Source organism: Mandrillus leucophaeus, unplaced genomic scaffold (assembly GCF_000951045.1).
Source record: "Mandrillus leucophaeus isolate KB7577 unplaced genomic scaffold, Mleu.le_1.0 Scaffold130, whole genome shotgun sequence".
NCBI lineage: Eukaryota > Metazoa > Chordata > Mammalia > Primates > Cercopithecidae > Mandrillus > Mandrillus leucophaeus.
The window spans coordinates 3,105,867-3,117,566 of NW_012101255.1; the positions used below are offsets into that span (position 1 = coordinate 3,105,867).

The 11,700-nt window shown below is 39.4% G+C and overlaps 1 long non-coding RNA gene across 1 annotated transcript; it reads left to right on the forward strand.

Annotated features, from left to right (window-relative positions):
* The first annotated feature begins 3,320 nt into the window (after positions 1 to 3,320).
* On the forward strand, positions 3,321 to 8,311 carry LOC105534098. The gene is made up of 2 exons (XR_001005211.1): positions 3,321 to 4,752; positions 5,023 to 8,311. It is a non-coding gene; the product is annotated as an uncharacterized LOC105534098 (long non-coding RNA).
* The last annotated feature ends 3,389 nt before the right edge of the window (positions 8,312 to 11,700 follow it).

Genomic DNA, 11,700 nt, shown 5'->3' on the forward strand with positions numbered 1-11,700 from the left:
ATTGCTTGTTATCTTAAATTGAATTGATGAAAATTTAAATGCTGTAATATTTAAGTTATTCCAACATATACACTTTGATGATGAATACATGCTAACTGGAAACAGTTTACTGTAGTTTTACTTTATGCTTTTCTACTAATAATGTTCATAAATTCATGAATGGGTGGATAATCTTGGTAAGAAAATGAAAAGACTTTTAATTGTGTAAAAGTATGGATTTGTCTTCTTTTGGAGTTGTTGCTTACTCAGCAGACACGTGTTGAGTCCTGCTAACTTGACAAGCGCTGCACTACTTGCTGAGATTACAAAGATAAGTAAGATATGCTCTGTGGCTCTGGAAAATCAAAAGCCAGTAGAAGATGCCTGTAGTTCATCTGGAAAAAGAGAGCTTATAAAGTTTTTTCTACAATATGACCTCATTTGAACATATGGGGTACTGTTATTATTTTCCTTATTTTACACAGGAAACTGAGTCTCATGGAGGTTAAGTTATAATGCTCAACTTGTTATTACTTGCCCAGTATCTGTTATCCCTTAAATAAGGACTGGGACCATGTCTATCTTTTTCACTCTGTAGTTCCAGTGCCTAGCACAGTACCTGGCACATAATAGATGCTCCATTTGAGCACCTATTTGATGGATTAATAAATCCACCAAACATATTTGATGGATAGTAGCTCCAACAAATACTGGATCATAGGAAAACATTACTAGCATTAGTCTTCTTACTCTTGAAGTAAGTACTTTTTCACCATGCCTTGCTGCCTCTGTAATTATAAACCTGTTTAGTATTAACAGGATGAATGCTTGAGGTATGGAAAACGAGCTATATGTACCGCCTAATTTTTTACATAAGGAAAGAGATTGCCTTTGAAAGGTAGAAGCTGAACACCCGTGGAAAAACAATAGGATAAATTCCCCAGAACTCAGACATCTTGGTACTCAACCACAAAAACATTCTTTTTTTTATAAAGAAATAATTTGGTCATATGTGTCAAGCTTTCTCATTATTTAGTGGTTTGGAATAATTTTAAATTGGCCATTAGAAGTAATGGCAGCAGGTTTGAGGGCCTAGAAGTATTATATATTGTGTACTTTATCAGTAATTTTTATGATATTTATGAAGCTCAGTATGGCTGATGTTAAGAGACAGGGTTATTAGCACTTCAGAACATAAGAATGGAATTCAGAATGACCTTGGAAAAATTGAGAGGTGTTGATCCTAAATAGGAACACATGTGGGGAGAAAAGACAAATGCACTATAACTGCAGTATGCAACTGTGGCAGGGAGGAATTTAGAAGACCAAATTCAGAATAACAAAGTATTAATCATTCTTATATTACATTCTTCAGACTATTACTGGAATACTATGGTCAGTCTCAGTCCTGCCAGTTTAAGAGATTTGTAACAAATTGCATGAGATTTAGAAGATATAGAAAATAATTGAAGGTTAGAAATTTAGGAATGTGAAAACAGAAAATAAGTTGAATTTTAGTCATGTAAGGTCTCAAAATATTTTATCTCTCGTATTTTCATTCTCAGAAGTTACTCAAGGATGTGCTCCACCAAAATGAGGATATGAAGCCAATATAAAGGAAGACAATGAATACAAGAGACAGGCAAAGGGAGTTCCCAGGACATAAGCAAGGGACATCCCAGGTAGCAAGAGTGCACCTGATGTCCAGGGCCATCTGTCCAGGTAATGTACGTTATAAGGTGTAAGGGGAGATATTTTTCAGGAAGGTGAAAATAAAAGAACTCCTGATGCATTTGAATATTTTAAGAAAAAGGGCATGGTAATACATGCCTGTAATCCCAGTTAATTGAGAGGCTGAGGCAGGAAGGTGGCTTGAGTCCAGAAGTACTAGGCTGCAGTACGCTATGATCATGCTTGTGAATAGCCACTGCACTCTAGCCTGGGCATCATAGCAAGACCCTCATTTTAAAAGAAAGAAGGAGAGAAAGAAAAAGAAAGAAAAATGGAAAGAAAAAGAAGAAGGAAGGAGAGAGGAAGAAAGAAAGAAAAGAAAGAAGCAGTGTTAAGCATTTGATGGAAAGTTTGGGGTTAAATTAGTGATATACACAGAGAATGTTTGCTAAAACCAACAAAAATCAACTCCAGGGAAGCAAAAGTTTTAGCCAAAATGAAAAGAAGAATTATATATACTACAGAGCTTCACTATAACTAACATAAATACTAAGTATTAATCTAATCAAAATTTTGATATAAAGATAGTAAGTAGATGAAAAGATGGGAAGGGTGGATGTGTGGGATGGGGCGGGAGAGGGTGGTGAAAGAAAGCTGTGCCCTTGTATTCCACAGTGAGAAGTCATGGAAAATGCCTACACTTGGAAAATCAAATTAATAACATAAGCAAATATAGCGTTAAAAAGTTGTGGAAGTAAACATCAAAACCACCAACCAACAAATTAATCAAATGAGCAAAACAAAATTTCTGAAAACATTGAATGTGGCTGCCTTTGGAGTGGAGAGAAATATACTGAGGGGAGGAACAGGGGACCATTATTTTTCACGTCAAACCTTATTTAAAGCTTATTTAAACCATGACCTTGTATAACTTTGGTTAAAGCAAACAAAAATTAAATTATTTAACTACATAAAAATATATTTAAGGACCTAATAATCACCAAAAGTAAGGAAATTTGTTTTTTCTCAGGATGATGACAACTGCTTGTTGTATTTACAAAGTCAAGATTTTGGTTTAGTGGTAAGTTCTGATAAGGACTGTTGTATGGGAGTTTCTAAACAGATGAGGCATTCCCTTTCCTGGAGCTATGGGGGACCAGCAATCAACACTCAATAGCCTGGCATGGTTTAGGTGCAGTTATAGAGTAAGGCTGTGTGCATTTCCCTGTCTCATTTGGGTTCCTTATAATTCTGTGGGCCTCCAGCGGTGGTGTGGTGTGAAGACAAAGCACTGGATTTGTAGACACACAGACCCCAAGTCAAATGCCAGCTCAATCATATACTATTTATGTGACCTCAGAAGTGACCCAACCCCTCTGAACCTTAATTTCCTCATCCGTAAAATGGGGCCATGTGATATCCGCCTCATCTGCTAAGCCATTAAATGAACTTATGTTTGTAAAGTATCTGGCAGATGCTCAAAAAATATCAGTTCCTTCCTCTCTGAAGTAGTGAATCTCCTCACAGATTCAGAGCAGTAATCATTTGAATCATATGATGATAATGTATATTCATCTCTAATGCAATCAGGTAGGGAATTAAAATACATATTTAAATATCTTCTTGTTTTAACTTTTACATGATACAAAACAACCAGTTTTCCTATCCTAGAAAGATATGCTTTGAATATAATTTATTTAGTCCAATTAGATAACTATTTTGATGTCCCGTAGACACAACTTGAGTGCTTATGTGTCACATATGGCCTAGTACTGTGAGAAGACTTCAGAAATGCTCAAGGCCTGTAGGTGATGGAATAGTCAAAATATGCCCCATCCAGCCAGTCTCCCAAATTGCTACATAACCCCTTGAGACCCTGTGAATCATAGTTTATAAGCAACTATTCATAAATATAGGCATTTTCCCCAGGGTGTTTTTTATATGAGGTTGCTAAAGATCAACTTAAATATGTGTATATATTTTCTTTGCTAAGTATTAATTCTAACACCTGACTCACAAAGGTGGAGGGAGGGGGGAAGGAAAAATCCGCTAAGTTACAGAGGCCAGAGAGACCCCTTGCAGAGAGAGGATGGCAAAGAAAGTCAACCTTTGAAGAAAGGCCTCCCTAAGGAACAAGGACCGTGTGGTCCTGTGATCCTCTGTAATCTAAGTGCCAAGACTTAGTGCCAAGAATAAATGATCCTGGTTGATGAAGAGCAATCTGCCACTTCTAAGCTTTGCTCAAAGATCAGAAAACCATCTCGGTGTTGCTGCGTCTGACATCTGCTCACATTTTCACAGTTTAGTGCCTATAACAGGAAGTGCCTATTTTCACCTTGAAATTCTTTCATTCAGTAGAAATGTTTTTTGTTTTAAATAATTTAAAAATATAACCAGTGAGCATCTTTAAATTTTCATAATTGGCTCACAGTAAAATAGATTTCTCACCTCTGATTTAGGTGAAATAACTTTGTTTCTGCTTTATATTATTCTACTTTCTCTACCTCAAACAGGAACAAAAATTCTTTTAATAATCAATTGAGCTCCTCAGTTTCTTTAATTGAACACTTGCCAGATTCTGGGGATACTAAGATGACTGTGAAAGTGTATCTTCCCTGGAGGAACTCAGTTTCTATTCGGGAGTGATAGTGGGGAGAGGGGAACCCAGATTTGGAAAGAGACAAAGGTGATAAGAATGACAATAAAAGTATGTACAAAGGTTAAGATAACACAAAAGATAGAAAGGCCAACCCCGGAGCTTTCCAAAAAGGCTTACACAGAAGAGATAAAGTTGTGGTTTGATTTCCCAGGCCTTGTGAGAGCTTGCCAGTCAGGCAGAGACACTGAAGATACTCATGAAGGACAGTGAAGAAACAGAGCTTAGAACCAAACAGTATGTTTGCAGAGTGGCACAAAGCTCCATGTGGTTGTGTTAAGCAGTGAATGTGGGAAGGTAGTAGGAGGTGAGAACCAAGAAACAAGAGATAGAACATTCCATAGATAAATAACAGGAGTGACAGGCTCCCAGATGCATTGTCAAGAGAACATATGATGGCAAGGATGGGCTGGAGTGAGATGAGAACCTATTTAGAAGTAGTCCAGGTGGGAGGCTGAGGCAGGCGGATCACGAGGTCAGGAGATCGAGACCATCCTGGCTAACATGGTGAAACCCCGACTCTACTAAAAAACATACAAAAAATTAGCCGGGCATGGTGGCGGGCGCCTGTAGTCCCAGCTACTCAGGAGGCTGAGGCAGGAGAATGGCGTGAACCCGGGAGGTGGAGCTTGCAGTGAGCGGGAGATTGTGCCACTGCACTCCAGCCTGGGCGACAGAGCGAGACTCGTCTCAAAAAAAAAAAAGAGTTAGTCCAGGTAAGAGATGTGGAGGTCCCAAATTATGGCAATAACATATCAAAGATGGATGATAATTAATTATAAATCATCTAAAAATGTGAACTACCATGTAAAACCATACAAAGATATTAATTATTGATATTACTTTTCTGCATGACCTTGGAGTCTGTTGTGGCAACCCACCCCTAGTTTAGTAAATACTTGCTGTGGCCAAGCCAAATGCACAATGCCATCTACAGTAGGCGCGTGCTACCATCACACGCCTTCTCATGACTTCCCAGGATTTACTAGGAAGGCTATTTGTGGAACAAGCTCATTTTAGCTTCTTAAATATCATAAAATAAACTGAGATTGCCCATTTTATTTTAAGTATGCTGCAGAAGACAATTAACTTTGTTTCCAGCACAAAATATAATGCCAATATAACTTTTGTGAAACGTAAAATGGTGAAATTTAAGGATATGGCTGAAGATACCCATGGTTTTATAGGCTTTTCACTTAGATGAATGAATGGATGACTTTGCCACAGCATTTTCAGCATTCCAGGCTTGTGATAAAATGGAATCCAGTTCAAGTTTCTTTTAACCTTCATTTTTAGGAACCCGTGATTACATATATAAACATTTATCAATATACATGTTTGGAGTTGACAGTGATTTAACATTTTGACCAAATACCTGTGCTAAATTCATTCATGAGACAGCTGAGGAAATCATTTCTGGAATAATTTTTACTGTTCTTCAGTGTTCCTCAGGCAGGAAGCCACAGGAAACAATGTATTGTGGTGCATATTTCCCTGCAGGATTTGGTATGTCATTCACTGTGGAGAATTTTGCTTTCCAGCTGCCTATAGTTCACATTTTTGTACTTGCTTTTCCCTCCAGGATAATTTGATGAAGTCAGTTCCTCAGAGATAGAAAATGTCTTTCTATTTTTTTAAGACCAGATTTGTTTCTTTTCCCAACTGAGAGATAAACTTGATTAAAAAGAAAACATGTAAGTAGCCAGGATTAATTATTTTGACATATGAAATAACCATGATCGCAATATGAAATAGTCATTAGATAATTTTAATAATCTAGTAGGGTAAGTGCCTTTGGTTGAATGAAAATAAGGTCTGTCAAAATTTTGGATCAGTTTAAAATGTAGTAAATTAGAACCTGGAATATGGAAATGAAAACCACCCTTTTTCGAGAGAACTTCACTATTCTTTTATTAGGTCTGATTTCTACTTTAAAGTTTTTCTACCCTCCTTTTCCTTTCACTTCCCTGCAAAACATTGTCCCACTAGACGAGACATTAGACGAGAAAATAGCAGAATAAAATGTTTTAAAATCAGAACTAATATCCTCACGTTAAGCACGTTAAGCAACTATTTTTTTTAAACACCTACACCAGTGGATTTTCAACCTGCCTGTAAGAATCACTGGAGGAACTTTTTAAAAATGCACAGACCTTCACGCCTGTAATTCCAGCACTTTGGGAGGCCAAGGCAGGCAGATCACTTGAGGTCAGGAATTCGAGACCAGCCTGGCTAACGTCGTGAAACCCTGTTTCTACTAAAAATACAAAAAGAATTAGCCGGGCTTGGTGGCACGCGCCTGTATTCCAGCTACTGGGGAAGCTGAGTGAGGCAGGAGAATCACTTGAACCGGGGAGGCGGAGGTTGCAGTGAGCCAAGATTGCGCTATTACACTCCAGCTTGGGCAACAGAGCAAGATTCCATCTCAAAAGAAAAAAAAAAAAAAAAAAGCACAGATTTCACCTTCTGAATTACTAATCCAATTCATATGGGGTGGGACCTAAGTGTTCACATTTCTCAGAACCTCCCAGGCTGACTTTAATGTACAGTAGAGTTGAGACCACTGGCCTCTACTGTCCTTTGCATAGGTGTCCCTAGGCTCTTTTTCAACCTGCCAAACCGGATTTCTCTATCACCCACTTAAAGACTACACTTGGGGTAACAGTGATAATCAAGCTCTGTGGTCTCCAAAGTGAGGGGTCCAAGATGATCTATTAGAGTGTGAGAAAAATATGAGAAGTTTATTTTTTAATCACATCCTTTAATGATATGTTTTTAAAATATTTTATGATGCACATAATGTATTAGTATAATAGATAGGGGGAGGGGAGACAGAACAGAAAACACCATTTTTCCTGTTACATAGATCCCCTCATTCTCTGCTTTCAATGAGAGCAGTTTCAACGTTGGCTTTTTGATGTCTGCTGATTGCTACAGACTTCTCTAGAGCTAAGTATGGAGTTTTATAAGACGCATGTCCTCCACTGCACAGCTGTATTCTATGACCAACCACAGAACACAATCTTTTCTTTTCTTTTTTTTTTTTGAGATGGAGTTTTGCTCTTGTTGCCCAGGCTGGAGTATAATGGCGCGATCTCGACTCATCACAACCCTGCCTCCTGGGTTCCAGTGATTCTCCTGCCTCAGCCTCCCGAGTAGCTCGGATTACAGGCATGCGCCACTACACCCAGCTAATTTTGTATTTTTAGTAGAGGTTTCTCTATGTTGGTCAGGCTGGTCTCGAACTCCTGACCCCAGGTGATCTGCCTGCCTCGTCCTCCAAAGTGTTGGGATTACAGGCATGAGCCACCGTGCCGGGCCTAGAACAGTCTTTCTTCCTAGGTCTTTGTCCTTCCCAGGGTTCCTGATACAGCTTTACCTCCTGATCCCTTCTCTTAGTAAAATTTCTTCTCACCCTTCCAAATTCTTCTAAAACACACAAGCATTTTTGGGTACAGTAACAAGAGAGACTTTAATATAGAAATGCCACCAAAATGTCCCCCGATGGTAAGAATTTTTGAGTTATAATGACGTTGTGGTCACTTTTTTTTTTTCTAAGATAGAGTTTCACTTTTGTCACCCAGCCTGGAGTGCAGTGGCACGATCTTGGCTCACTGTAACCTCTGCCTCCTGGGTTCAAGCAATTCTGCTGCCTTAGCCTCCCAAGTAACTGGGATTATAGGCGTGCGCCACCACACCCAGATAATTTTGTATTTTTGGTAGAAATGGGGTTTCACCATGTTGGCCAGGCTCGTCTCGAGCTCCTGACCTCGTGATCAGCCCGCCTCAGCCTCCCAAAGTACTGGGATTACAGGCGTGAGCCACCGTACCCGGCCATTAACTACAACAATTTAAGAAAAAAACTAATATGAGAACGGGGAAAATGGATGTGGTTGAATGACACGATTGGCCAGGATTAGACAATTGTTGGATCAGAGTACTGGGTACATGAAGGTCATTATTATATTCTGCTTACTTTTTTATATGCTCAATTTTTCATAATAAGTTAAAAAAACACTTTTGAATCATTTATGGTTCATTTATTTAAAAATAACCCCTCCTGCCACCTCCCCCTAGCCTAATATAAGGGCACCCCAAACCACAACTCTTGGCCTTGAATAATGTGCGAATCTATTTCAGATATGGGCTTCAGATTGGTGTGAATTCTGCTCCTTCTGAGGCTGATTTCTTCCTTCCTCGCCATCACTGACCACTTTATTTTGTCCCAGTGGCTATCTCTCAACCTGCCCACAATCACTTTCTTATAGTTAGCCTCCTCTCTTCTATCTTGTGTCTTTCATCTGCCTTCGTGGTTTTCTTAAGTCATTTGTTCTCTGCCTCGCCCCAAATCCCCCTCAGACATCAAATACTCAAATGTAGTCAGCATTCTCAGGCCATTTGCTCCCCTCTCCACCTAGTTCTGCCAGGCAGCCTGCCTCCCACTTCTGCCTCTGTTCTGGGGGATGGTATGCCAGCAGCACCAGAGTAGGGACTTCCTGCCCTTCTTTTGCGAGCTGACCTAGCTCTGGCCTGAGGTCCCATCCTGGGTGCTCTGAGTCTTCTAGTTTCATGTCACAATCCTCCATGAGGGGATTTCAAATACTTGCAGATTGGGAGAAGGTGACCTTTCTAATTTTTTCTGCTGGGCCTGGTGGAAACCACCCCATCCCCTACCCCCACCTTCCTCGTCCTGTAAAATGGGAAGTCTTGATGCAGGTTTCAGAGTTTCTGTTGGGGGACTTTCTAGGATGCCTATAAATTTTCGAGGTTTTGCACCCCTTTTAAATGTACAAGTTCTTCTGAAAGTCCCTAAGGCATTTAGCATCATAGCTGTAATCTCTAATATTTGAAGGATTTCAGGGTCTTCAGATAACTTGGATACACACCATCTCACTTGTACAATTTTTCCCTGTTCTTTTGTAATGTGTACAGCACCTGATTTGCTCTTTCTGTCACTATAGTGGTTCAAAGAGCCACTCTCCTCCACTTTGATACACGCTCCATTTCACTGTTTGAGTATTTTTTTTCCCGTAACAACTTTCTGGTCCCCCACCCCTAGCGTGGCTAGGAGATACTGCATCACCACTTCCCTTTCCCCTACTGCTCTGTGACCTACCACGTGAACACGAGAAAAGTGTCCGTCAATGTGAACGAGCTCGCATCACAGTGTTGGGCAGCTGCATTCATTTTGACCTATGGTGAGGCCTAGGTTGGAGAACTAAGCGGGAGGGGCTGGAGCGGGAGAGGGAAGAAGAAACAGATACTTGTTCACTTTCCCTTCTCTCTTTGCACTTCCAATTTTAGAGAGGCTGGAGGCTAATTTCCCAGTTATAACAAGGGCCTTCACTTCAGCTTGTATTTCAAACACTAGGAGAACTAAGCTTAAAACTTTCTAGCCTCACTGGTGATCGCATGACTGAGATTAAATAGGGAAAATGAAGAAAAAGAGAAGGAGAAGAAAAGAAAAGGGAGAGAGGTAGAAGACACAAGCACAGAAGGAAAAGAAAAGGACAGAATGAGAAAACATTTACTCCCATTTCTTTTTTTCTTTTATTTTTATTTATTTATTTATTTATTTTGAGACAGGGTCTGGATTTGTTGTCCAGGCTGGAGTGCAGTGGCACAATCATGGCTCACTGCAGCCTTGACCTCCCAGTCTCAAGCAGTCCTCCCACCTCAGCCTCTCGAGTAGCTGAGATTATAGGCACACACCACTATGCCCGCCTAATTTTTGTATTTTTTGTAAATACCGGTCTTTTGCCGTGTTGCCCAGGCGTTTTTTTTTGTTTGTTTTTGTTTTTTTTAATTTATTTCTTACATTAGAAGAAAGCTGGGATATCCTGTGACTTATTAAAATGCACTTCACTGGACTTCTGATGAGGTATTTAAAATGTCCAATTGGCAGGTAAACTATTGCTATGCTAGGATTTATAGGCAAACTGAGGTAGTTTTTCAGATACTTTCTAAAGCAAGAAGTTCCTGATATCGAACAGGCAGTTTGTTATTGACCATATTGACTTCACAGCACCTCAATAATCTATTTCATGTAAGATGTATTTCATATCAGGTTGGCACTTTTTGACACAATTTTCCAAACCATTGAAGGAAATTGCTTAAAACTTTTTCTTTTGCCTAGGCAGGCAAGACCACCTATATGTTGATAAATCTGGTTTATTCTTTTTGTATAAATCCTGGCAGGAGCATAAAAACAGTGTTTATCTTTTATTATTACAATGGTGATATGTTCACTTAAGGAAATCTAAGAAATACAGAAAAAGTACAAAAAAGAAAATATACAAATACGTATAAAAAAGATTTTTTAATATAAATTTTATTGTAGTATAATATACAGAAAATGCCCAAATTGTAAGTATGCAGCTTGATGAATGCCACAAAGTGAATATACCCATGTAACCAACAGACTAGGACAGTGCTCCAGAAAGAGAACATAACAGCACCCCAAAAGCCTCCCTCATATCCTCTTCCAGGCACTATGCTGAAAGTGATACTGACTTGTAAAGCATAGATCTTCTCCCCTCAGCCTCTGGTTTTAGACTTTTTAATAAATGGAATCATACAATAGTATGTAGTTTTTTTTTGGCGGGGTGCCACCTCACATCATGCATGTGAGAGTCATTCGGTTTTTGTATATGGCTCCGCTCCACTTCTTTTCTTTTCTTTTCTTTTCTTTTCTTTTCTTTTCTTTTCTTTTCTTTTCTTTTCTTTTCTTTTCTTTTCTTTTCTTTTCCTTTTGAGACAGAGTCTCGCTCTGTTGCCCAGGCTGGAGTGCAATGGCGTGATCTCGGCTCACTGCAACCTCTACATCCCGGGTTCAAGTGATTCTCCTGCCTCAGCCTCCCAAGTAGCTGGGATTACAGGCACCCGTCACCACGCCCATCCAATTTTTGTATTTTTAATAGAAACGAGGTTTCACCAGGTTGACCAGGCTGGTCTCGAACTCCTGACCTCAAGTGATCCACCTGCCTTGGCCGCCCAAAGTGCTGGAATTATAGGCGTGAGCCACCGCAGCCAGCCTATGGCTCATTTTAGTTGTTGTATAGTATTCTATTGTATGAATATACCACAGTTTATTTAAACATTCCATTTTTAGTGGACATTTATGGTGTTTTCTCATCTTAAGGCATTATAAATGGTGCTACTATTAACATCTTTATACATATCTTCTAGTGGATATGTGCACTCCTTTCTCTCCTAGGAAAGGGAGTGTTGGGTTATGTGGCGAGCATATGTTCAGCTTTAATAGACAATGCCAAATAGTTCCCCAAAGTGGCTATACCAATTTTACACTCTTGGCAGTCATTTTTAAAAGTTCTACTTGTTTCACATTCTTGTCGACACTTCATATGCACAGTCTAAAAAGACAAGTCGATTGA